Genomic DNA, 23038 nt, shown 5'->3' with positions numbered 1-23038 from the left:
CCCACCTCAATCATTGATCATGAAAATAGTGTCACATACTTGCCTCTAGAAAACTTGAAGTGGTCATTTTCTCAGTTAAGCATCCCCTCCCAAGATGAACGCGGGTACTTTGAGTTTGGAGAAAAAAAAAAAACCTAAGCAGCCCATCCAAAAAACCTAAGCAACCCAAGCAACAAGCATACAATATGTTCTTTTCAAGAACCTGCCTTCTATTCCCAGATTCCCCACAACTTCCTGGAAGCTCATAGCTGGCTGGAACTCCAGTGTCAGAGGATCTCATGCTATCTTTTGGCCTCCTCAGGCTTCAGACTTATACATGCATACATACATACATATATACATACATACATAAAGCATACATAATGCATACACATACATACATAAAACATACATAATGCATACACATACATACATAAAACATACATAATACATACACATACATACAGGCAAATCACACTACATAAAATAAAATATAAATGAATAAACCAAAATATATATATTTAAGATATACTTCCTTGGGCTGGAAGGATGGCTCAATGATTCAGAGCACTGATTGCTCTTCCAGAAGGCCAGAGTTCTATTCGTAGCAATCACATGGTGACTCATGAACATCTGTAATGGGTTCTGATTCTCTCCCCTGGTGTGTATGAAGAATGTTACAGTGTGCTCATAAAATAAATCATCAAAAGATTTTTTTTCTTTTTTTTTCCGGAGGTGAGGCCAAAACGAGGGCCTTGTGCTTGCTAGGCAAGCACTCTACCACTGAGCTAAATCCCCAACCCCAATCAAAAGATTTTTTAAAGATGTCATTCTTTCCTACTTGTTGTGGGAAGCCTTTCCATGTTCCTGTGACATCTGTTTAGAACTTCACACAACACTGGAACATAACAAACCTAACAGTGTGGGAGTAATCACCCAGGAAAACTACGGCCTCTTAAAAACCTATCTAGGAGATGATACTTCCTAAAACTTGCCTCTTCCCTCCTGTGTCCTGCTAATTCTGTGTGTGAAAATGTATATCTTCTTACACTGTACCCTTCAAGAAAGGTTGTATAATGATGTGAGTGTCCAGAAAGCAAGGCTTACTGGAGACCGTTGGTTATCTTTCACCAAGATATCCACAGCAAGTCTTCAGGTTAGGAATACATTGTATTTACTCTGGCCATCTTTGATATTTTTCATTGAAATTTTATGGAGCTCATGCACCAACTTTGTACATTCTTTTTAAGGCTCATGATTAAGGATTTGGTATTTCTAGTGGTATTGCAAATGTTACCATTTCAGAACTCTATTTCCAAAGTTTTGTTGTTGTTGTTGTATCCTAATAAAATCGTCTTTTATAAATGTATTAATCTCTTATCCTTTGAACTTGACTAAATCCACTTACTTTTTCTAGTAAGAAGAATAAGAGGAAGCAGATTCTTTTGAGGAATTCATATTCCCAACTGCTGTGGTGTTTTCATCCATGAATCTATGAATCTGGCTTTAAAATAAAAATAAAAAAATAGTAAGTAAAGGTGGTCTCACATATTTAAAAAAAAGGTTCTATGAGGAAAATATAATTCTTCATAGAGTTGGACAGAAAACTTGCAAATTAATGTGGAACAACAAAAAACCCAGAAGAGCTAAAACTATCCTCAGCAATAAAAGGATTTCCAAGGAAATCCCAATCTGTGAACACAAGCAGTATTACTGACAACCGTGATAAAAATTGCATGGTATTGGTACATAGATAGGCAGACAGACCCGTAGAATAGAATTTAAGACCCAGAAATGAACCCACACACCTACGTAGGGTCACTTGATTTTTCACAAAGGAGCCAGAACCATCCAATGGAAAAAAGATAGCCTTTTCAGCAAATGGTGCTGTTCAACTGGAAGTCAACATGAAGAGAAGATTGGAGATCTATCTATTCCTATGAACCTGTACAAAGTTTTCTCACAGTGGACCAAGGCCCTCCACATCAAACCAGATACAGTCAAACTAAGAGGAGAAAAAGTGAAGAAGAATCTTGAACACATGGGCACTGAAGAAAATTTCCTGAAAAAAAAAAACACCAATGGCTTATGCTCTAAGATCAAGTATTGACAAATGAATCTAATAAGCTGCAAACTTCTGTAAGGCAAAGTACACTGTCATTAGGACAAAACCACAAAGAAACCAATCTTACAACTGATAAAGGGCTTATATCCAATATATACAAATACCTCACGAAGTCAGACTGCAGGGAGACAAATAATCCCATTAAAAATGGGGCTCAGAACTAAGCAAACAATTCACAGCCAAGGAATATTGAATTGCTGAGAAGCATCTAAAGGAATGTTCAACATCTTTAGTCACAAGGGAAATCCAAATAAAAACAAACAGTGAGAATGGATAAGATCAAGAATGCCAGTGACAGAAGATGATGGCAAGGATGTGGAGAAAGAGGAACATTCCTCCATTTTTGGTTGGATTGCAGACTGGTACAGCCATTCTGGAAATCAGTCTGGAATTTCTTTAGACAATTGGACATTGCACTACCTATGGACCCAACTGTACCTCTCTTGGGCATATACCAAAAAGATGCTCCAGGATATAACACATACACATGCTCCACTATGTTTATAGCAGGATTATTTACAATAGCCAGAAGGTGGAAAGAACCCAGATGCCTTTCAACAGAGGAAAGGATACAGAAATTTTGATGCATCTACACAATGGAATACTACTCACTATAAAAAACAATGACTTTATGAAATTTATTGGCAAATGGATAGAACTGGGAAATATCATCCTGAGTGAGGTAACCCAATTACAGAAAACATTCATGGTATGCACTCATTGGTAAGTGGATATTAGCCCAATAGCTCGAATTACCCAAGATGCAAAGAACAAAAGAAACTCAAGAAGGATGATGAAAATGCTGATGCTTCACTCCTTCTTTAAAGGGGGAACAAGAATATGCTAAGGTGTGGATAGGTAGGCAGAGTTTAGAACAGAGACTGAAGGAACGCCCATTCAGAACCTGCTCACATGTGGCCCATACATATAAAGCCATCAAACTAGATAAGATGGATGAAGCAAAGAAATGCAGACTGACAGGAACTGGATGTATATCTCTCCTGAAAGACCAAGCCAGAATACAGCAAATACAGAGGCGAATGCCAGCAGCAAACTACTGAACTGAGATCAGGACCCTTATTGAGGGAATAAGAGAAAGGACTGAAAGAACTTGAAGAGGCTTGAGACCTCATTTGAACAACATTGTCAACCCACCAGAGCTTCAAGTGAATAAGCCACTACCCATGGACTGATGCTGGGCTCCAAATTCATAGGTAACAACGAATAGCCTAGTAGGGGTACCAGTGGAAGGGGAAGCCATAGGTCCTGCCAAGGCTGGACCCCCTGTGAACCAGAATGTTGTTGAGAGGGTGGTAATATGGGCAGGATGGGGAGGGGAACAACCACATAGAATGGGAGGGAGTAAGGTTAGGGGGATGTTGGCCTGGAAACCAGGAAAGTAAATACCACTTGAAATGTAAATCAGAAATACCCAATTTAATAGAGAAGGAGGAAAAATAAGATGAACAACTTAGTAAGGAAAAAAAATAGATGCATTTGTAACTTATATGAGCCAAACAAAAACAACAACTAAACCAACAAACACATAAAGGATCACTATACAACCTGAAGAGAAGTGCAAATCTGATTCATGGCCCAGCAGTTTTCGTCCATGTTTCAAAGATACAACTCTCAAAACAGAATATTGATATTGATTCCTATTACTTAAATATACAATATGACAAATTAATTGCAAATAAAAGAAACATATTAATATTCAAAAAGAAAAAAAGAAAAGATTCTGTCTTTGACTCTGTTTCCTAAAATCTGAACACATTCCAGGTCTGAATATTATACCACCTAGAGTGTAACAATAAAACTTATTCCCATTTATTTCCTTCAGTAGTTTTGTGCTAAATGTGTATCACCATAGACTGTCATTTCCAATACTAGTATTAGATTTTTATTGGATTTCTAATAATTGTATTACATACATATTTGTTTTCTCTCCATGTCTTCCATTCAAATCTCTGTGTCTGTATGTTTCTCTCTCACTCTTGATCTCTGTTTCACACCCACCACAAAAATACAAATTCATACATACAAACACATTCTCAAAAATAAGTAAAGTTAATTGGAAGTAATTGTTACATGAAAAGAAGAAATATTATCATTAAGATTACATTTATGACTTAACATAGACTTACTGAAATTGATAAAAATTAATATTATAGAATATGTAATATTCTATATTATTATTTATAATATTCATATGAATATGAATATTATAAAGCACCTTTAGTAAACATTGAATGCGGTATTTTAAATGGTGTTTTGTTTCTACAGTGAACTATGACATAATAATGTAGAGTACTCTTAGGTAATGAATCATCCATACGTTATAGTTTGGAAAAGTATATTTGATGGTAAACAGCCATGTGAATGCTGGAAAAAATTGTCTGAAAGAACGGTCTTAAGTGTGATTAACCAGTAGGTTAATTATCAGTCCCCTTAAAATGAATAGTACCAATTTGATTACACAGTACAAAAAATATGGGATACCTATACTGAAATATCTAAATGTTTGTGTGTACACAATGTGCAATGTATAATAAGTTATGAAAAGAAAGGATACTTGAGTAATCTTCTAAAAGAGTAGGATGAATACTCTTCTAACAATGTACCAAAATGTAGGAGAACATGTACCACAAATGTACAACTATTCCTCTCACTTTGCAGCTACTTACACCTAATTCCTCTAGTCCCATCTAAATTCTGTAAAATGAATATTGTTGAATATATTCTTTTAATACATTTGCTGAAGGATAAGTATCATACTCCCTCCCCCATTTCACAATGTCATCCTATCCTCTAGTTAGAACAGGCATTTTAATAATAAATACACAATTTTGCCAGTATTTTTTGTAGGGGTGCTGGCCACAGACAGGTCTCACATAATGTAATCATGAGTGAAAAGAAAAAAAAATATACTCAGCTTGTAAAATAAAATGAATTTATGCAACTGTGGGAAATAATTCCCTAGTATAGTCCTTCAATCATATCACATTGGTAAGTCAGTATTTCAATCTTGCTGAAGCAGAAGAAGACTTTGAAATATTCAATAAGAAGACAATTAATTTCCTTTAAAGGGTAATGAAGGATTATTTATGGAAAACTCAAACATAATAGAAAGGAAATAAAAAATCGTGTAAATAAAACAAGAACTACAGAAAAAGCAAGCTCAGCAAATAAAAAAACCTGTTAAATGTAATAAAATGAATTAAAACAGGAATATAATATATGAAAAACTACAACTCAGAAAATTCTAGAAATGAAAATATAATGCATACTTTTCTGAACCTAGAGATAGAACTGTTAATCTTTATACCCAAGGTCTTCCTGAAAGAAGGAATCGTCAAATTGTTGGTATTTTAGAATTTGAAAATTGAAGTTTATCTTGTGGTGCATGAGGTTTATTTTTTCCAAAAGTAAATTTAATTTCAAATGTTTTTAATATCCAACTTTATTAAAATTAAAATTATTTCTTATACATTTATACTTATACCTGTCAAATAAAACAAAAATTCATGTTTTATCAAAAATAATGAAATAAAATAAAACTGAAATATGTTAATGAAACTAAAAATCAATTCTCAGCAAAATACTGAAATGTGTGTTATATTATAGGACAGAATTATCAACCTATTATGACAAAATAATTGTACCATAGGAATCTAAAATATAGGTATGATAGAATTTGTGGTTTCTGCCTTTGTGTGTTACTGGCTTCCACTTTTAGGAATAAAATTCTATTTTGGTGTATGTAATTTCTGTACCAGTATGATAAAACTGTTACTATTTGAGATCATTTTCGATTTAAAAATATATTTCATCTTTATGAGGTATAATGAATTTAATTATTACACATAAAAATACTTTATGTGATGATATTTGTTATGAAGGTAGAATTTATTTTATTTTTAGAAGACTATTTTGCAAAACTTTAAAGAAATATTTTATATCAAAATTTCACATTGTGATGCATGTTTTCTTTTTCCATTTTACTTGATTTACTTAGTTTACATTGTTATCATTGATCTTATCTCATGGACACCTTCGCATAGTTCCTTCCTGATTCCATTCTGTCTGTTTTTCTGTGAGTTTGGAGTTTCTTATTTGGTTTCCCTTATGTACGGTACATCGACTGTGTAGTTTGAGATGCCTTTTCTCCTTTAGAAGCTACTCAATATAACTGTAATGGTGGGATGTTTCAACATATATTTATTAGGGACAGAACTGAATCTAGTTGCAGGGTAACCCATGTGAAAACTAAGCTGCATATTTCCTACATATGTAGCTGTCCTACTTTCAGTGCTTGTACATTTTTTGGCAGTTCAGATTCTCAGAGCACACAATCCATGTTAGTGGACTTGATTAGTGTTCATTTGTATTTCATAACCACTTATGTACAAAAACCTTTCTGCCCCTCTTGGAGTACACTCCTTCTGCTTCATCAAATGTTGGATGTGGGACTCTTCATCTGTTTCAGTAAGCTGAAGGATGAAGCCTCTCATAAGATAGTCCATACTCTTGTCTGCAAGAATAAGAGCAACATTAATAGTTTCAGAGTTTGATACATGGGATATGTATGTATTTCAAGTTTGTGTGGTTATTTTACTAACTTTTCCATATATTCTCTGTGTTTGTAGCTGCTATTTTTTGGAAGACAGGACAAATTTTAGCAGTGATTGACTTGCTAGTAATGTGCAATATTTAATCATCATAAATATTTGATTTACAATCAATAAAAAGAACTAAAATTAAGCCTTCTATTTTTAAACATGCTGACTACAAAATGGAACTAATAATTTGTAAACTTTTTATCAAAGTACAAAATTTAGACGAGTGAAGCAATAAAATTTATCTGTGTGTAAACATTCTCTGTCAATGTAACAAAATATAATTCCAAATCACAATCAAAATGCAAAAGCAAGTTAAAATGTAAGATTTTGGATATAATAGCCTTTAAAGTGTAAATGTAATCATTCATTGTTTTAAAACTGATTACTAAGCATTAAATAATGAAAGAGATGTTGAAAGAAAAAAATAAAAATCCCTAGTTTAAGCTCCCTGTTTTTTCTCCTGTCCAAGACAATAATAATAATTATTTAATTGTTCTTCAACCAGACAATATTTCTACAATTTATAACCAAAGATATGATTAGAATAATCACCTTTACATAAATTCTTCAAATGAATTGATGTAAAGAAATACTTTGGGGCATAAAAAGAAATTCCAAAAATAGTTAACTCAAAATAAGGCTATTAGACATTATTGGTTTCCCAGTCCTAATAAAATGAAAAGGTTCCAAGTTAAATTGACTGATCTGAAAAGTGGGAAAAAACCGAGGTTTTTAGAGATCATTAGCCTTTCCAAAAGCTCTCTTGGAAATAAATCTAAAGAAACAGAGTGTTGGGAAAGGATAAGGCAGGAAAACGGAAAGAAGATGATTTCACCATCCATGAGTGTGGTTTTTGTTAGGAATGCACAAATGGTGTTTACATTTGTAATATTTAACTTACTACCAATATTTAGTTCTATAAAAGGGAAAGGGCAACATTTAGGTAAGTATGAAGTTTTATTCTTGGAGAAGGTGAAATTCAACTATGTTTTTTGAGTTACTTTGATCGATAATCAAACTGCAATTTGCATCGTCAATCAGATTATATTAACTGGTGCTCTGATTATTTTAAGGATTCTGTAGCCGAGAAGGTTCAGAGACTATGTATAGCTGAAGTTTTGCTACATTCATTTGCATGTGTCAGATAGATCTTTTCTTGTGTAAGTGGATGAGACTGTCATGTTAACTGACTTCATTTTTCATTTTATTCCTGTCTGTAGACAAACAATTTAGTACATATTCCATTAAAAACATGAATCTTATTATGTATTCTATTGGAAAGACTACAAAAGTGTTGTTTTTTCAGAAAAAATGTAGGTACTTGGCCAAAAATCTGTCATCAATGGTATAATGTGTCTTTTTTCTTTCTTTCTATTTTTAGGCATGCTATATTTCAAACTATCTCACACAGGTTTTCTAACATGATTATAATCCAAAAAATTAAAACTGCCCGAATTTTGAAAATTAAAACATTTAAAACAAAACTGTTTCAAATAGCTCATCAGGTGCCAAAATTCCATAGGACAGACTGCCACTTCTGTACACCTGTGCCCACATCTGTGTTCCAGGTGTAAGCTGCACAGTTCCTCTGGACAAAGGAATATAGAAAGAAACAGTTGCTGGTACCTGTTGTTCTGTTCTTCACCCAGGACTGAACTGAACTGGCAAACAATCTCCCTTCACCCAAATACCTTGGGAAAAATAGATGGAACCTCAGAAGTGGAGACACCCTTGAGAATTAAGAGGTGCCCTCATTCCAGATGCATGAGGGAATTGCCTAGTGACAACTCTGCCCCTTGGCCCAAGGACATTGTAGCAACAAGTGCAGGGCCCTTCTGATTCCTGCCTGCACCTTGAGCTGAAAAAATAGTAGCCAGGAGCTCCTACAGACTTGATATCAGTGCACCTGCTCTCAGAAAAGACAGAAAAAAACCAGGAAAACAGTTTTAAAGGAGTGCTGACACAGAGTCCTATAGGAGAATCAATGACTCTCAGAAACACCAAGGCAAGCAAACACCAGAGACAACCCAATGGCTAGAGGAAAGTGAAGGAACATAAGAAATAGAATCCAAGAGTACTTGTAATCATCAGAGTCAATTTCTCTGATCAGTAAAAATACTAGATATCTGAGCAGAACAGAAAAGCAAGATTTTGATTTAAAAACACACTTTATGATAATGATGGACATCTTACAGAGGAAATCTATAACTTACTTAAAGAAATGCCAGACAACACAAATAAACAAGTAAAAGACACCAATGAAAAAAACAAAAATCTCTGAAAGCATTAAAGGAAAACAAAAACAAACAGGTAGAGGAATTAAACAAAACCGTCCAGGATTTAAAAATGGAAACAGAAACAATAAAGAAAGCATAAGGTGATTCAAAACTGGAGATACAAAAGCTAGGGCAGAGTTCCGCAGTCATAGATTAAAGCATAACAAAGAGAAGAGAAGAGACAGAAGAGAATCTCAGGAGTAGAACAAACCATAGAAAACATTGACTCAAGCATTCAAAATGATCTAGAATGCAAAAGTCTCCTTTACAATATAATTCCTACCCCATATAATCTTTGAATCTCAGGACAGAATAAGAAAATCAAACATAAGGATAATAGGTATAGATGTAAGTTAAGGTTTCCAAATTATAGGCTCAGTAAATATCTCTAGCGAAGTAATAGAAGAAAACTCATAACCTAAAATAAGAGGTGTCCAAAAACATACAAGAAGGAAATAGAACCCCAAATAGATTGGACCTGAAGAGAAATTCAAACCATCACATAATAGTTAAAACACCAAATGCACAAACCAAAGTAAGAATATTAAAAGCAGTAACAGAAAAAGGTAAAGTGACATGTGAAAGCAGACCTATAAAAATTAAACCACACATCTCACTAAAAATGTAGCAAAACAGAACCAAACTTATTTAACCCAATGAAAACAATACTAAGATGACAACTCATATGTTCCCCCTTTCAAACAAAACAAAACAAAAACCCCAAAAAACAAAATCAAAACAAACAAACCAAAAAAAAGGTGTACCTCAGAGATGATAATCAAACTCTGGGATGATAGCAACCAATTAGGGGAAACTATATATATATATATATATATATATATATATATATATATATATATATATATATCTTCTTGTCAGATCTTCATAGAATATCTAAATATTACTGTCCAAACTATTTCAGAAAATAGAAACAAAAGGAAGACTCCTTATATATTCCTTGAAGCCACAATTATGTTCATACCAAAATCACAAAAGGCCCAGTAAATATAGAGATCTTAAGACTAATGTCCATTATGCATAACAAAGCAAAAACAGTCAACAAAGTATTCTCAAACAGAATCCAAGAACATATCAAATAGATCATCCATCATGATCCAGTAGACTTCTTTCCAGTGATGCAGTGATGGTTGAATGCATAGAAATCCACCAACATAGTCTACTATATAAAGAAACTGAAAGGGGGAAAAAGACACATGGTCATCTTATTTGATGCTAAGAAAGCATTTGATAAAATTCAACACATTTCCATGTTAAAATTCTTGGAAAGATTAGCAATTCAAAGCCTATATCTAAACATTGGATAAGCAATATACAGAAAGCCAGTAGACAACATTAAACTAAATGGAGAGAATCTTGAAGCATCCCAATAAATTATGGAACTAGAAAAAGCTGCACACTCTCTCCTTCTTACTCAGAGTATTTGAAGTCCTAAACATAGCAATGTGACAGCCAAAGGAGGTCAAAGGGAAACAAATTAGAAAAGAAAAATATTAAAATATCATTATTTTCTGAAATATATTAAAGTATACTTAAATGCTCAAAAAGTTTTACCAGAAAACTAGTAAGCCTGATAAACAATTTCAATAAAGTGACTAGATACATTACTTCACATAAGTCATTAGCCTTCCTCTTCTCAAAGGTTAAAGAGGCTGATAAAGAAATTATGGAAATGCCATTTTTGGCTATAGTCACAAAGGATGAAAAATATCTCATTGACACTGTATACAAGTGAAAGATCTGTATGACAAGGAGTTCGAGTTTCTATCAAAAGCATTGAAGATCTTAGAAGATGGAGAGGTATCCCATGTTCCTGGATTAGCAGGATTAATACTGGAAAATGGCATCTTGCCAAAAGCAATCTCCAGATTCAATGCAAACGCCATCAAAAAACAATTCATTTCTTCATAGAGTTGGAAAGAAAAAATTCAAATTCATTTGAAATAACAAAAAAAAAAAAAAACCCAGGTATTAAAAACTTTCTTCAACATCAAAAGAACTTCTGGGGAGAATCGCCACTCCTGAAATAAAATTACCATAGAGCAACAGTGATAACATCTGTATGGTAGTGATACAGAGACAGGTTGGTCAATCAATGAAATGTAAATGAAGACCCTAAAATGTGTTGACAAACCTTTTGAACCTTGTTTTTTGACTAAAGAACTAAAACCAACCAGTGGAAAGAAGATAGCATTTTCAACAAATGGTGCTGTTTCAACTGGAGATCAACATGTAGAAGAATGCAAATCTACCTATTCTTAAATACTTCTGCAATGTTTAAGTCCAAATGGACCAAAGTCCTACATATCAAACCAGAAACACCCAAATAAATAGAAGAGAAATTGGGGCAGAGCCTTGAACAAGTGGTCACTTGGGAAATTTTCCAAATACAACACCAAAAGCTTAAGAACTAATAACCAAGATTTTACAAATGGACATCATAAACCTTCAAAGCTTCTGTATGACAAAGGAAACTCCCATTAGGACAAAACAGCAATCAACAGATGGCAAAAAAATCTTCACCGATCCTATGTCTGAAAGAGAGCTAATATCAAGTATGTACAAGGAAGTCAAGAAGATAGACCCCAGTAAAATCAAGTTATTAAAAATTAGGACACATACTAAAATAACAATTTCTCAGATGAAAAATATTAAATGATTGAGAAGCAGCTAAAGAAATGTGCAACATCTTTAGTCATCAGAAAAATGCAAATCAAAATGACCCTAACATCCCACTTTATACCGGTAAGAATGTCTAAAACACAGGTTATAAAAGAAGCGGGCAAAAAGGTAGAGAAAGAGGAAGACTTTTCCATTGTAGGTTAGATTGCATCATGCTACAGCCACTCTTGAAATCTACCTGAAGATTCCTTAGAATATTTGATGTAGTACTACCTGATAACCAATCAATACCACTCCTGGACATATGCCCAAAAGATCCTGCAATATATAACAAAAACACATAACTGGAATCTAGAATGAACCAAGATATCTTTCAACAGGGTATTAGATACATTGTGTCATATACACAATGGAGTACTTCAAATCTACTAAAAACAATGACTTCATGAAATTATTAGACAAAAATGGAGCTAGAAAATATTGTGAGTGAAGTAAATCAATCACACACATGCATACACATAAAAAGTAGTCATGGTGTGAAGTCACTGATAAGTCCAAACACTTGGTTACCTAAGATACAATTCACAGACTAACTGAAGCTCAATAAGAAGGATGGATAAACAATGATGAATGTTTAAGTCTTTTTTAGAAGAGGAAAACAAAGATCTTCATAGAAGAGATATAGAGACATTGTTTGGAATAGATCTTGAAAGAATGGCACTTCAGAGTCTGTCCCAACTGGGGATCCCGTACATACACACCTAATACTATTTTATTCCAAGAAGTGCATGCTGAGAGGATACTGACATAACTTTTTCCTGAGAGGCACTGGTAGAATGTGAATTGTAAAAAGGCAAATGCTCACATTCAGTCTTTGAACTGAGAAAGTGGTGCTCATTGGAGGACTTAAAGGATTATCCACACGTTGGGTGTTCATCCCTCCTCTCCACAGGATTTGGGTACACAGATCTGTGAGGTAGGATCATTTGCTTAATGAGTCTAATTTTTATTCCACATAGATTCATGGGTTAAAAAAATATAGCAAAAGAAGGGCAAACATATTCAGTTTTGGTGCCTAGGGTGCTAGCTAACCTTCAAAAGGTGATGAATTACTGGAAGAGTTTGTCTAATATGTAGTATATGGAGTACAACATACTTATGACTTACTCACCTTATGACTAAGCAAGCAACAAATATTAATGTATTGTGGAATCCAGTGAGAGATAGGAGACACTAAATGATGCTAAGATGTCCCAGCTAATATTAAAGGAATCCATGTCAGAACATTAGCACTTACTAGACTTATTGTAGATTAGATCCTTTGCTTGTCTAATGTGTGTAGCAGAAGTTTGGCAAATTGGATTTTATGATATACACTCAGAGAAAAAGACTGTCTGACAGACAAGTGGATAAAAAAGTTTCTACGTATGGAGCTGGAGCCAATGAGCTAATTTAGCAGGTTTCATTTCCTGGCTTCATTACAGAAAACCAGGAGGTCCTAATTTCATCATTCTTTGCTGCATTTCAACCAATATACACATTCCTTATTTCATTTAATATAAAATCCAAATGTACTGCATATTCTGACCTAAGCCCATGTAGCAGAAAAGCATAGCATTCTTTATCACGATGTTTATTATTCTTTAATATTATTCCATATCACTCAAGTTACAAAGATACAACAGATAATAACTGATTTATTTTAAATATGGTAACATTCAACCAGCTTTCACTTGAAAACTCTGAAGAACTATCAATATACAGATTGGGAAATTCTCCCAATGCTTTTATTTTAACTATATGACACATAAATAAAGAATATATATGCTATTCAAATGTGAAGAAATGCTTGGCATATAGTGTAGCTAGGTGCTTTTGTCCAGAAATCCCATAATGACTAGATGGGCATGCATAGTGTTTCTTGTCTTAAGCTAAAAAGAAGATAAGAACATGCAGAGTTACTGGAAAGGTTTTACTATTGGTAGTCGATATAAGACAAGAAATGTAGTACTATCCTTGCTGTTTAACTAAGAAAGAATTGTTGATGTATATTGTAAGACTAAAAAAAAATACACTGTGATTTCACAGTTTATGCATTTCTTTATGATCCTGATGGTAATTTTTTCTTCCCTGAGAGTTTATCTTTTTATCTTCCATTAAATCCACCATGCACTATGGTAGTATGTTTTGAAATGGGTGGTTCGTTGGAGAGAGATGTGAGAATCTACTCTTCATCAAAGATAAGAATATGTTACCTTCATTAATTAAGGAGAAAAAAAGGATCTTACATCAAAATTGAATGAAGTCATTTTATTGTGAATCTTTTGAATGTTCTTCCAGCTACCAATATGTTTCTATTAAAGAATGAATGAATTATATATTACAGAGACTTAGCAATAAAGTAGAAGCAATTAGCCCAAATTTATATTTTTTCAAATTAAATGGAAATGAAAAACCTTTAAAATATTAAAGATAGGAAAACTTCACATTCACAACTATGTTCACTTTTGCCAGACAATAATTGATTGAGATATTTAGTTGCCATGGTAATAAATGGTTTGCCCATAAGAAGGATGTTTATACGGTGATAATCGAAAGCTAGGATTTCGATATCAATAATATCTTGATTTTTTCTTCTCTGAGTTTGAATTGAAGAAAGTCCGCACTGTCATGGGACTTCTATCTTTGTGTTCAATGGTAATTTTTGTTCTAGAGACAATGCTGTAGTTTCTTATGGGTATGGTAAACCTATACTTTATGCCTAGGAAGTCAGTATAAAGATAGGTTTCTAGTTTCAATTATGTTCCTGTTTAATGGGGATGTAATGAATTAGGTAGACACCCTACATAAAAAGTGTAGCTTTCATAGCTCCCTTGTCCTGTCTTTCCAACAGAGTTGTAGAGAATACCCTTTAACCATTTGTGGTTCCGTTCTTCAGACTGTTTTTTTTTTTTTTTTTTGCTGCTCAAATATCCTATTATGTTTGGCATAGTTGTTCAATTATCTTTAGCAATTTTCTCTTAAAACAAAAAAAATCAATAATACTTACTTTTCTCTTCACTCTGCTATACTTTGATCAAAAAACATGACAAAATATGAGGTGTAAAAGGATATCAATGAACACAGTACAAAGTTTTGGGAACAAACCACATGCCACAATTATTTGTAGAGATCAAGAAGAATCTCAGGAACAATGAGATTTGGAAAGAACTTTCATAGTAAAAGAGAAATGTCTGTTATCAAAAATGAAATCTTACTATGTAGATATTATATAATACTTACTTCAAACCCCTTGACATCTCTGGATAGAAATGAATATATACTTCCATGGAAAATCAAGATTTATATTATTTTACATAAACAAATATTTATGAAAAATCTTAAAAACTTTGATCTAATCCAAATTATGTAGTGATATATGCCATTCATTCTTCAGTGCTTCCTTTTTCATTTAATTTCTCTTACTATTGCCTTTCTATATATTCCTTATTTTTCTTTCTCTGTTCCCAAAGCTATTTTCTATTATTCCTCTATTTTGTTCACATTCCCTTTCTTTCTTTTTTCATTACATAAGTATTTAAATTTCAATATATTTATCACTTTTACTTTTCAGATAAGCTTTTCTGCAAGAAAAATATCCATATACTTATTACATGGAAATGTGAGAACTATTCTATGTACTACATTGTACCTAAGTTGTGGCAAGTGAATGTAGAAAATTGATTTGAAGAAAATTCTGTGTTTTATCATAATGAACGACCAGGAATATATATCTGTATGAAAAGATAAATTGGTAGTTTAAACTGAAAAAGTACAAGTAGTTCTATGTCTCTGGTTATATTGCCTTTCTGTTTTACAATAAAATATCAGGTGTTATAACATCTAAATTATTTGACCTCATAGGTAGCAATGAATATCCTAGTAAGAGCACCAGTGGAAGGGGAAACCCTGGGTCCTGCTAAGACTGAGCCCCCAGTGAACTAGATTGTTAGGTGGAGGGCGGCGCGGGGGGAGAATGGGGAGGGGAACACCCATAAAAAGGGGAGGGGGGGATGTTTGCCCGGAAACCGGGAAAGGGAATAACACTCGAAATGTATATAAGAAATACTCAAGTTAATAAAAAAAATTGGCATTTACTATCATTTGTAAATTATTCTTTGAGAATATCTGAATATAATGTGTGAACAAACACACATTCTTTTTCATGTATACACAATTCTCCATGACAAAGTAACTCCTGAATCTACTTTGAAGAATGGATTACCTAGGAAAAAATTTCAGATGAGATAGTGAAATAGATCTAAAAAAACCCCTCAAATTGGGCAAAGGTTTCTTTCTTTTGTTCATAGTTTAGAGTGGAAACCAACTGTGAATTTATGCAGACATATAGGAAGTGTATGTCACATATTAACTGTTGTAGGAGAAATTATTTGTTTCGTGCTCTCTCCATGTTTAAACAAGAAATTATAGCTGTTCCTTATACCCTCATGGATATCTCTTGTTCATAGAAACCTTAACTATTTGCAAGGCTAATTCTGGTATATTGAAGGAATCCCAGAGGAGAGCTATCTAATTTTAAAACAGATGCTGATTCCATATAATTACAGAGTAATTACACAATGTCACTAAAAATGGAGTACGTCTTTTTTTTTATTTATTCATTGTTTTTGTATACCTACAAATATCTTACAAGTTAGAAAGAGGATCTCTACAGAGTTACATCCATATAGCATGGACTTCTGTCATGGTAGAAGGAAAACATTTTTATGATTTAGGACCAATTTGTGATGAATACAGATATAATTCAATATCATGTTTACAAATGCTTTATATCTATGTGAACATGGATGTTTGTGATTGGGTTCATCTTCTATTATTATTATTAGTAGTAGTAGTAGTATTACTAGTAGTAATAGTAGAAGTAGTAGTAGTACTGGTAGTAGTAGTAGCAGTAGTAGTAGTAGTAGTAGTAGTAGTAGTAGTAGTAGTAGTAGTAGTTCAAGTGTCTTTGAATGTGTGTGGGTATTAGTAACAATTTTATTGTTTTAATATCCAGTTTTATTTTATAAGTATGTCTTTCTTAGAGTGTGTATATATGTGCTGAAATAATTATTTATGTTCTTAATTCGAGCATTTTAGTTTATACTGAGTTAGCAAAAAGTATACAGGAAAAAAAGAGTTTGTTTTACGATAGATAATTGCTAATTGCTGGAAAACCATGAATGGTATTTGTCTCTATTCAGAAGATACTATTTGGGGACTATTTGGACTGTTTCAAAAAATTCATCAATCTGGTGTCATGATATTGTGATCCCTTCCCGTCAATGTGTGTGTGAGTTATTGTAAATATATCAGATAGACCTTTACTATAATTAGTAAAAACAAAGTAAATACTATAAGATATTTGTTTTGTAGGATTCAATAAATATGTACTCAGTAGTCTTATGTGACAGCGTTTTCACTAATGTTGGAAAGTTTAATTCAATCTGCGATAGTGAGGTTATGCTTGATATCTTTCAACCCATGTGGGGATAATCAGAGTTGATAATATGGGACAATGATCCGAGGTTCCTGAGAACAAAATATTAAATATTAAAGTCTTTTAGTGTTAGTATACAACATATATTATACAATGTCAGCATATTTTCATGGACAGGCTTGAAATCATACACTGGATAAGCCTTAGACTTTGTTATCCCTAGGAGCAGGGTGTCTGGTTTCACAGAGGTTTATAAAGCATTAGTTGAACAGTATTGTAGGTATAGGTATTGGCAAGGGAAAAAATGCCTCATTGCTATTTCTGCCATCTTCTTAAGAAATAGGATTTTCCAATTTGACATACAAGAGCATCTATAGATATTGACTCTGACCCAAAGCTAAAACTAAGGCTTTCCTGAAAGGAAAAAATATGTTGATTTTCCAAGCATCTACCACTGTGGACCTGAGGCTGAGCACAATTTCACAGAATATTACTTACTATTTTAATACTGAGATGATAATAAAGGGATGACCATATCTTATTATTCTTTTTCTTGAATACACTAACTCCCACTTTCCACAACTTTCTTTCTTTAATTTGCTGAAACATTATCTTTATGAAAGAATAAATGACAGTTGTGAAAGCTAACAATAAATATGGCAAAAGGTTTATTGTAAGATACAAGAGGCCTAGTTTTTAAGTGTTGTGGCATTTCTAAATGATGACAAAACAACAGAATCTGAGAAAATTCAAAAAAATAATAAGATCCTACTACAAATTTTTTATTCATTAAAACTACAAATCTGGTTGAAGTGGAAAATTTTTTAGACAGATACAAAATAACAAAATAAAGTTAGAGTCAGATAACCTCCTATACAGATCCACAACTTTTAAAGAAATGGAGGCAATTATTAAAATTCTCCCGGTTTAAAAAAAAATCTCAGTAGCTGGTAGGTTTAGTGGAGAATTTTATCAGTCCTTCATAGAATCCCTAATATCAATAGTGTACAAATATTCCACAAAATATAATCAAAGGTAACTCTCTCCTATTCTTTCTGTGAAGCAAAAATTATGCTTATACACAAAGCATATAAAGATCCAACAAAGAAAGAAAACATCTGATCAATTTGCCTTGGGAATGTCAATGGAAAAATACTCTATTACATTTATGCAAACCAAATTTAATAACAGATCAAGGAGATCATCCCTCATGATTACATAGGCTTCATCAGGGATGCAGGTATAATTTCATATCCATAAATCCAACAAACTAATTGACTACATAAACAAATTCAAAGGCAAAAATCACATAATCTTCTTGAAATTAGACTGAAAACAAGGCCCAACTTAAACATTGTAAAAGCAATATAGGACAAACCAGTAGCCCACATCAAACTAAACGGAGGGAAGCTTAAAGAAATCCCACTAAAACCAAGGCTGCCCACTATCTCTAGTTATTCAGTATAATACTCAAAGCCCATTGACAACAGTTAGACACAAAAGGAGATTAAGTAGATTCAAATTGAAAAGGTAGTTGCCAAAATTTGCAGATGATAAAATTGTATTCTTATGTGACCCAAGAAGTTTCACCAGAGAGCAATTTAGCCTGAAAATCAACTTCAGCGAAATAGCTGAGCATAAAATTAAGTCAATAAAATCAATTGGCTTCCTCTGCTAGAAGAATAAACAGGCTGAGAAAGAAATTAGAGGAATAACAATAGTAATACACACTATAAAATATCTCAGCTTGATTCTAACCAAGTGAGTGAAAGATATGGCAAGAACTACAATGCTTTGCAAACAGCAATTGAAGGAGATCTCAGAGGATAGAAAAATCTCCCATTGTCTTGGATTTCCAAATTTAACATTGGAAAAATTGCCAGTTTTCAAGCAGCAAACCACAGATTCAATATTATCCTTAGCAAAATTCCAACACAATTCTTCATAAAATTAGAAAAAACAATTTTCAAAATTATTTGGAAAAATAAGAAATTCAGGATAGCAAAACATCTCATCAAAAATAAAATAATTTCTTGCAGAATCAATATCCTGCCCTCAAGATGTATTACAGAGTAATAGTGATTAAAAACTTCACGGTATTCATACAGAGACATACAAAATGACCAATGCATAAAAATGAAGACCCAGAAATGAAACCCACACCTTTATGGTCACTTGGTCCTTGAAAAAGGAGCTAAAACCATTCAGTTGAAAAAGACATAGCATTTTCAGTAAATGTGGCTGGATCAACTGGTGTTCAGGATGTAAAAGAAAGCAAACTGATGCCTTGTATTGCCCTGTATAAAGTTCAAGTCCGAATATACCTAGGACCTCCACATGAAGCCATAATGACTGAACCTTATAGAAGGAAAAGTTGGGAAGAGCCTCAAACACATGGGCTCAGGAGAAAATCTCCTTAAAAAAATCAACAATTGCTTTTTCTCTAATATCAAGAATCATCAAAAGGGACCTCAAAAAAGTGCAAAGCTTCTGTAAGGAAAAATAATCTGTCCTTACCACAAAATGGCAAACAACAAATTACAAAAAGATCTTTACCACTCCTACATCTGATAGAAGTCTATTATACAATATATAAAAATAATTCAAGAAGTTAGATGCCAGAGAATCAAATAACCCTAGTAAAAATGGGAAGTATATGGAGACTAAGAATTCTCAGCTGAGTCATTATGAATGTCTGAAAAATACCCAAAGAAATGTTCATCATTCTAAGTCATCTGTCAAATGCAAATCAAAACAACAATGAGATGCCATCTTTTACTGGTTAACATCAAAGTCTCATGTGACAATAGATTCTGGCTAATATATGTAGTTAGAGGAACACGCCTCTATTTTTGGTGGAACTGCAAACTAGTACAACCACACTCTCACTCATTTTGTAGTTTCCTCAGAAAATTGGATATAGTAATACCTGAGGACACAGCTATACCATTCCTAGTCATATGTAGAGATGATGCTCTCACATATAACAAAAACATTCCTTCCACTACACTCACAGCAACCTTATCTACAATAGCCAGAAACTGAAAAGACCTCAGATGTCTTTCACCAGAAGAATTAATACAGAAAATATGGTACTTCTACACTATGGAGAACTACTCAGCTATCAAAAACAATGCCTTCGTGAAATTCATAGGTAAATAGATGAAACTAGAGAACATCATCCTGAGTGTGGAAATCCAAGCACAAAGAAACATACATGGTATGTTCTTTCTGGTGAGTGAATAGTAGCTGAAGAGATGAAATTATCCAAGATACAATCCTAGGACCACATGAAGCTCAAGAAAATGGATGACCAAAGTGTGGATGTTTCAGTCTTTCTTAAGAGAGGGAACAAAAATATTCCTAGAAGGAGATAAGGAAACAAAGTTTAGAGCAGAGACTGAAGGAATGGTAACCCATGGCCATTCCCTCTTAGGGATATAGCACAAATATACAGCCATCAAACTCAGACAATATTGCTGATGCCAAGAGATATATGTTAATAGGAATATTATATAGTTATTATATGAGAGGACTGTCAAGATCCTGTGAAATTCAGAGTCAAATGGTGTCAAGAAAACATTGAATTGTAAACAAGGCCCAAAATAGAAGGGTTATAAAATGTAATGAAGGAGCAGAGGGTTTTATTCCCCCCTAGGAAGAATAGTAACATCAACTAAGAAGATCACAAGAGATCTCAGAGACTAATCTTTGCACGAATAGTGCACATGGTGGGACTCATGGCTCCATCCGTATATGTAGCATCAATAAGAAGACAGGACTTTGAAACTTTGAAGGCTCAATGGCCCAGTGAATTGGAATGTAAGGCTTGGAAGATGGGAAAGAGTTGGTAGGTGGGAGGGAAACACTGCCATAGAGGCAAGAAGAAGAGGGTGATTCCAGAGGGTATATAGCGAAAGTGAATACCATTTGAAATTCAAATAAGGATATGGCCAATAAAAATTAAGAAAAGAAGAAAACAAGGAAATAAATAAATAAATAAATAAATAAATAAATAAATAAATAAATAAATAAATAAATGAGGGACCAAAGCATGAAAATCCCTTGGAATGTAAATGAATAAATGTAAATGTTAATGTATTCTGCACTGTTCCACACAGTTTTCTCTTGGTATTCTACAACCTCTCTGGTTGAGAGAGCTCTTTCTGCTAATAAAATTGTTAAAAGGTTTTTGATAATGAATGGGTTTTCAGAGCAATGTTCACAAGTGCTGTAAATATTTTGGATCTTGTGACTGAGTCAGAAATCTCATTACATAAAAAATTTCTAAGAACTCTTTTCACTCTCAGGACATCTCCAGACAGTACAGTTCCTTCTAAAAATGTCTATGAACACACATATTTTTGATTCTTCCAAGTAATCTCATTCAGTAAAACAGCTCAGTTTTTCAATTTATATAACAACTCTATCTTTTATATCACGTTTTCTTTATAATATCCAATGAATCATCATTTGGCAGCCCTTTGGATTTTATTTTGTTTTGTTTGTTTTTGTTTTTTTTTTTTTGTCTCGTTTTGTTCTTTGTTTTTTTCTTTTTTTTTCTTTCTTTTCTTTACTTTGCTTGTTTCCTTGTTTTGGTTTGCTTTCGTTTTTGTTTTTTTGACAAAAAAGAATGTACATTTACTTGGGTTTTTTTGCTGTTGTTGTTTTTTTTTTTTTGGTTTTTTGTTTTTTGTATTTTCGGATCTGAGACTGAGTACATTTCCTTTTAACACTGCAAAGAATTCACAGCTGAACTTTACAATATTACTCCACTGTTTGATTTTATTTTAACTCGAAATTTGAGGTGATAATATAAAATGAAAAGGTTATTATTACTTTAGCATTTTTGATTATATGCAGCTATGTGAGGAAATTACCTTAACATTAATAACCGTAATCCTTCTACAGGGTTAAAATACTTTCATATTTTTGTTATTACACAGTGCAAAATAAGGAAACTCTTTGTTTTGATAAATGTGACAATGGAACATAAATTTGATCTTCCCCACTGTCATTGTTTCCCTGTAGCTGAGAGCACCTCCCCAAACAGAGATCATGACTGCCCTAACACAAGGAAAATGACATGCCAGTGTTTATTGCCTATTCTCTACCATGCAAATAAACCAATATTTAGCCCCCTGCCATATTGGTTGCTATGTTTCACCTCAAAATTCAGAAAGTTACACTTGACCAAAATTTCACCATATATGCTAAAATGCACAGCAAGTTGCTTGATTATGAACATGTACTTACTCCATCTCCTCTTTAATCAGATATTTTATACAATTAAATCCCAACTGCTCTTAAACCATGAAACCTTTTCCAACTCAGACAGATATATTCTATCCCCAAACCCATATTATCCACTAGAATCCCAAATAGAATATTTGCCAGAGAAACTCTTCCAGTGTCTAAATTTCCTAACATTATTTTTCCTCAACTCCTCTCACTCTTGATAAAATTATTAATCTATAACAGCAGAGAAAGTCAACCCAGGTATATAAGGTAACACTGGAAATGAGAATAGCAGTAAAATGTCCCTGACCACTTATTCTCTCTAATCTATTTGTGCATATCATACTGAATACCCTAACACTATCCCAATTAGACATATCTTATTTATAAAATAGACCCATTTTTAAATATAGAAACATCATGCTCAACAAAATCTACAGTGTCCACCAGGAATATTGCCACAGACATGGGTTATACCACTTGCTTAGTCACAATGGACAAAGGCAATGTGACCAGAGAGAAAACATAGTTCATGAAACACAATCACAAATCATATGCACAGAAATTGACATAAAGTTATGAATGTACCTCCAAGTCCAAAATCCTTAGTCCTTTAAAGAAATACTTGATGAGCCTTTGGCTGAAAGCATTAACATTTATATATTAGCAAATTGACATA

At 33.2% G+C, this 23038-nt stretch overlaps 1 long non-coding RNA gene across 1 annotated transcript in view; it reads right to left on the bottom strand.

Annotated features, from left to right (window-relative positions):
- Positions 1–521: 521 nt before the first annotated feature.
- LOC147997948 (uncharacterized) overlaps positions 522–23038 on the bottom strand; it is a 36181-nt gene continuing 13664 nt past the window's right edge. Inside the window, exons 2-4 of the long non-coding RNA XR_015647405.1 lie at positions 6521–6638; positions 1388–1483; positions 522–637 (exon numbers count right to left, since the gene is read on the bottom strand). This is a non-coding gene — a long non-coding RNA (uncharacterized LOC147997948). The remainder of the gene's footprint in view (positions 638–1387; positions 1484–6520; positions 6639–23038) is intronic.

Source organism: Rattus norvegicus, chromosome Y (assembly GCF_021556685.1).
Source record: "Rattus norvegicus strain SHRSP/BbbUtx chromosome Y, alternate assembly SHRSP_T2T, whole genome shotgun sequence".
Taxonomy (NCBI): Eukaryota; Metazoa; Chordata; class Mammalia; order Rodentia; family Muridae; genus Rattus; species Rattus norvegicus.
Note: the sequence above shows the minus strand (reverse complement) of the source record. Positions and strands in the feature narration are given on the sequence as shown.